Here is a 5,558-nt window from a genome sequence, read left to right on the forward strand (position 1 = left end):
GGAAAAAATACTCAAGTTTGACAAACAGTAAAGCGTCGGGAATCCCTTGCACAAATTTGGTATTTTAATTATTCTTAATTTATTGAACAACTCAATTGGGAACTCAATTCCTAATATTCCCAATCGGAAGGTATAGACTTATAAACCAAGATCAAACCAAATGTAAACCTTTGAAAAATCATTCATCACTTTTAAAATACGTAAATTATTATTACCATTGAGAAATCCAACGATGACAATATACTCAGGAAGCGATATTGCAGCAAATAATTAAATCAATATAGAAAAATAATTGATCCAAACATAATCAAAGAGCCAATCCATTCAATAGAAAAAGCATGACTGAATCCATAAACATAATAAATTTTATGATTATTTGGAGAAGAAAACATTAACGATGAATTGAGAATGATAAAACAAAAGAGTTTTAGTAATTGAAAATCAAATACATAAATCAAGAATAAATTAAAAATACCATCAAATGTGCAAGTTCATCCCTAGCCCTACTTGAGAATTTAGTTACCCATAAATATAATGGACATCAAGAATCTCAAGAGAAAAATAAAGCAAACGGTGGCCATGGAAACTAATTTTAGATCTTCCTCCTTCAAACTTAGCCGTCTCCCCTCTTCTCCTTCTTCCAATTTCGTGCTAATGATGTGCTTAAATAGGGGTAGGAAAGAAACCCTAATGTCTTCATATTCCCGTACACAAAATCGCCTAAATTTTAGGACTCAACTTGGCAGCCACGTATGCGCTTCAGGAGTTTGAATTTGGAAATCCTTATTAGAGACAACCTTGTAGACCTTTAAGATATCTTTCTAACATATCAAGAATCGCATCAATCCAATATCTGAACGGAAAGTTATGATTAAAATAATAAAATGTGTCCATTTTGTCTCCTAACGCATTTTGGACTCTGATCTGAATTACTCTCAAACCCCATCATTATTCTTATTTGAAGAGTCCTACATTCTTTGAAAGTTCTTAGGTTGTTCCAACGTCTTGCCCACTTGAAGGTCTTTAGAATTTGAATGGGTTTGGACTTGCTCTTTTATAGACTCTGAAATTAAACATAAAAATCTGCTTAGGAGTATCCCAAAGTAAATAGAAACTCAATTCAAGAATACACATTAATTCCAATGATTTCTATTAACATTTTAGCATTTTCGTCCAGTAATAGGGTATTTAGAGTGCACTTTCGTACACTCATCACACCCCCCAACTTGCTCATTGCTAGTCCCTAGCAATTTCTATGCTAAAGAGATGAAAGAGATGAGAATAACTAAAATAGGCCACAAATTCACATTTTCCAAATTCAAATATAAAAAACAAACTAAGGAATCCAATAACCCATCAAGATCAATCTACTTATAGCAATTCACAGAGTGTGTGTGTTCTCCAAACTATAACCATCTTACCACTAACATTGACACATGGAACATCAAGAATGTCTCAAGCAAAATGTTCAACTCCATAACTCACAAGTATAATAGTGTTTCGTGTAAGGGCTCTCTCTATGGAGTTGACAAATGGTGTACACATAATCACATAGAGATTTAGGGAATTATGAACAAGTAACAAGCAAGCATTGATCTTATGATAGGAACACTAACAAATGAGAATTCAACCATTCTTTCCAAAAGCTTACCTAGGATCAAAACGGTCAACACAAAAGGTTGTAACGTGGCTTAGGTTCGGGGCTATGTGAAAAAAATTGAAAAATGATTCAAAAAATTCCAAGTACATACAAAGGGAATCTTATTAAATATCTCAGTAGACCATACTTCTCACTTGATTTACTCTTTAACCTTCCAAATCATCAAATAATGCCTCTTTTTCTTTTCTTTTTCTTTTCCCTTTTCCTTTTTTTTTTCTTTTTTTTTTTCATCATTCTCTTTTTATAATTTGGTGATCAATTACATGTCACCCTGGTATTTTGCTATTTCTACCCAACATTGGTATTTTTGCCTTTGAAGCTCACTCACTTGAACACCTTGTAACTCGTGTTCTTCTTTTTTTTTCTCTCTCTCTTTTTTTTTTATTCATTTCAAAAAGAAGAATTCCACATCTAGTACACACTTGGAAGTAACAAGGATAGGAAAAATTAGTGTATAAGCTATATTCCAATGTGGAGAGGCATGCATGTGGGCATATGAAAAGAAAATGTTACATATGTTTATTGGCTCAAAGTTGGCTACTAAGGGTCTATAATGGAAAGGGTTAGCTTGAAAGGCTCAAACGTTGATCTTAAGTTAACCTTCGTCATATCCCAAGTATGTCCACCATCTTACCACAAACCATGTAATGATATTCTCAAAAGAAGTGTCCAATTCAACATATCAATGAACGCTTATCACAATTTATTGCATTTGTAGGCTCTCAATCCTCTCCAAAACTCACATTAATACTTAAGCAAAAGAGTTATCTAGCTAAAGATTCTGTAAATGCCTCAGCAAAAAATGATTATGGTGGGTTTGATGAATTCACGAAGATTACTATGAATGAAAATAAGTACACATGTGAAAAGGATGACGTGTGATGGAAAATTAAAAAAAAAATTGACACATGAAAATATGTCACAGAGTTCCAACAAGCATTTTAAATACTAAATTTGCACTACCACCCCCCAATTTAAATGAAACATTGTCCTCAATATTTAAGAATCAGTTTTGAATGTGGAATAACTAAAAAGGGTAGAATACACCTAATAGGTGAAGTGGGTAGCTCACTAAGCACCAAAGATGGTAACCTGAAATGACAAAATGAAACTAACCTGCAAACAAAAACAAAGAAAACAACAGCAAACAAAAAGGAAAAGAAAGAAAATAAGAGAAAACAAAAATAAAACAAAACAAATAAAGAAAAACATACCTACGTGGTGTGGTCAAGGTTGATAGACCGGATCCACAAGTGGAATGTCTTCCACTTCCGGAACTTGTCTATCAATTCATATTTTAAGGCATAGACCATTTACTTTAAAGATCCGACCATCCTTAGGATCCTATATTTCTACCGTTCCATTCGCAAAAACATTATTCACAATAAAAGGGTCAGTCCACCTAGACCTAAGTTTTCCTGGGTGCTTATGGAGTCTAGAATCATATAAGAACACTAGGTAATTAGGCTTAAATGTCTTCCTATCAATATTTTTATCATGAAATGCCTTCGTTTTAGCCTTATAGATTTTAGAGTTCTCATAAGCAATATTTCTCAGCTCCTCCAACTCGGTCAACTGAACTTTCCTATACTTACCAGGATTCAATTTCAAAGAAAATACTAATAGGAAAAGTGTCACCTCGATCGAGAGATGCATGCTTAAGACTTGAGGGTAGTGGCTTCTATTCCAAATTGGGACTATCCATGCATGAATGAATATGCTTTTCCTTTTTCTTAGACAGTTCTTCTAATTTTGATTGCCAAATATGTGGGCCATAATCCTGAGGTTCATAAAAAATAGCACAAGCATCAACAACGTCAGATGAATCATTCATAGTATCAAATTCAGAATTAACAAGAAAATATTTAGGAGAATTAGAATCATGAGTTGTGTGAACTCCCTTGTCTATGAGTGTGTCAATCATGTATGTTTGGTGGCACTCATCATCTTCCTTGGACTGATTATTGATGTGGAAAATGTTGACCTCCATGGTCATGTTTCCAAAAGATAGTTTCATTAGTCCATTCCTGCAGTTTATAAGTGCATTAGCTGTAGCAAGGAAAGGTTTACCTAATATGAGAGGAATCTTAAAGTCAGAGTCAACAACCGACTGAGTATCCAAAAGTAAAAAATCAACAGGGTAGTAAAACTTGTCAATTTGGATCAAAACATCATCAACTATCCCTCTTAGTTTCTTAACTGAACGGTCAGCCAATTGAAGCACAACAGAAGTAGGCTTAATTTCACCCAAACCAAGCTGCAAATAAATGGAATAAGGCATCAAATTTACACTAGCTCCTAAATCTAGCAACGCTTGCCCAAACTCATGATTCCCAACATTACATGCAATGGTAGGACAACCAGGATCCTTGTACTTAGGAGGAATTCGCTGCTCAATTAGAGCACTAACTTGCTCTGTTAGAAATGTTGTCTTCTTAACATGGTGCTTCCTCTTAACTGTACACAAATCTTTGAGAACTTTTACATAAGTAGGAACTTGTTTAATAACATGCAAAAGAGGAAGATTGATGTTTACCTGCCTTAGGTTCTCCAAGATTTCATTGCTAGAATCCAAAGTTTGCATACCGGATTTTAAAACTTGAGGAAATGGTACCTTAACTGGACTCTTGATTACCTCGGCTTCTTTGGGCAACTCAGCACTATCCTTGCTTTGTTCCTCATCAACATCCTCTGGCTTATCAGTTGTTGGGATGTATGAGGACTTACCACTTTGTGTCACAATGGCATTGACCTCCTTCAAATTTCCTTGAGCCATATGTTGACCTTGGGGTACGGATTGAGCTTGAGAAGGGAACGTGACACGCTCATTCACACTCAAGGAGCTCATCAACTTGGATACTTGGCTCTTTATCTCCTTGTTTTCTTCAACAACTTGCCTAATCAAAGATTCAAAATTTTGGTTAGTCTTACCCTGTGCCTCAATAAGCGCATGCAAAGTATCTTCTAGAGGATTTCTAGAAGATGAAAGTGCATGATATGGTATAGGGTATGATCTAGGGGGTTGTGCAGGTGGCTGGTTTTCAAACTTCTAGCTAAAATTAGGGTGATTGCGCCACCCCAGATTATAGGTATTGGAATAAGGTGTAAAAGACTTTTTGTACATACATAAGGCATTACATTGTTCCTCATACATCTCTCTCATCTCAGCAAATGTGAGACACTCTTGGGCAAGGTGATCTACCCCACCACACACAAAACATGGTCCAAAAGACTCTGCATGATTAGTCACGTGTGTTGGCTTTATGTCCTTAGTCTTAAACACATCTAGCTCCCTAGTGAGCATCTCAACCTTAGCCTTTAGGCTATCCTCTTCCTTGAGATGGTAAATTCCACCACTATTTGGGTTTCCTGCAGGTCGTGACCTATTTGTGCTTTCTGTAGCACTAGGTCCAGTCCAAGTGTGAGCTTTTTTAGCAAGCTCATTAAGGTATTCTATGGCCTCATCAGGATCTTTATGTAAGAACTCACCATTACACATCATCTCCACAAATTAGCGCTCTCTAGGTATAAGTCCCTCATAAAAATAGCTCACTAAGTGCCAATTCTCATACCCATGGTGAGGACACATAATCAACAACTCCTTAAATCTCTCCCAAGACTGATACAAAGTCTCACTGTCCTTTTGTGGAAAGGTGGAGATTTGTCTTTTTAAAGCATTGGTCTTATGTTGGGGAAAGTATTTGTTAAAGAAGACCTGAGTCATCTCACTCCATGACCCAATAGATAGTGGTCTTTGTGAGTATAGCCAACTCTTAGCTCTATCCTTCAAAGAGAAAGGAAAGAACTTATGTCTCACAATGTTATCAGTTGCATTTTGACTATGAAAAGTCGTAACTACTTCCTCAAACTCCCTAATGTGCACATATGGATTTTCATT

General features: G+C 35.8%; 1 non-coding gene across 1 annotated transcript; it reads left to right on the forward strand.

Moving 5' to 3' along the window:
- Window positions 1-5,229: 5,229 nt before the first annotated feature.
- Window positions 5,230-5,337, forward strand: LOC118344382. The gene has a single exon (XR_004798154.1). It is a non-coding gene; the product is annotated as a small nucleolar RNA R71 (small nucleolar RNA).
- The last annotated feature ends 221 nt before the right edge of the window (window positions 5,338-5,558 follow it).

Source organism: Juglans regia, chromosome 13, assembly GCF_001411555.2.
Source record: "Juglans regia cultivar Chandler chromosome 13, Walnut 2.0, whole genome shotgun sequence".
In the NCBI taxonomy this organism is placed as follows: domain Eukaryota; kingdom Viridiplantae; phylum Streptophyta; class Magnoliopsida; order Fagales; family Juglandaceae; genus Juglans; species Juglans regia.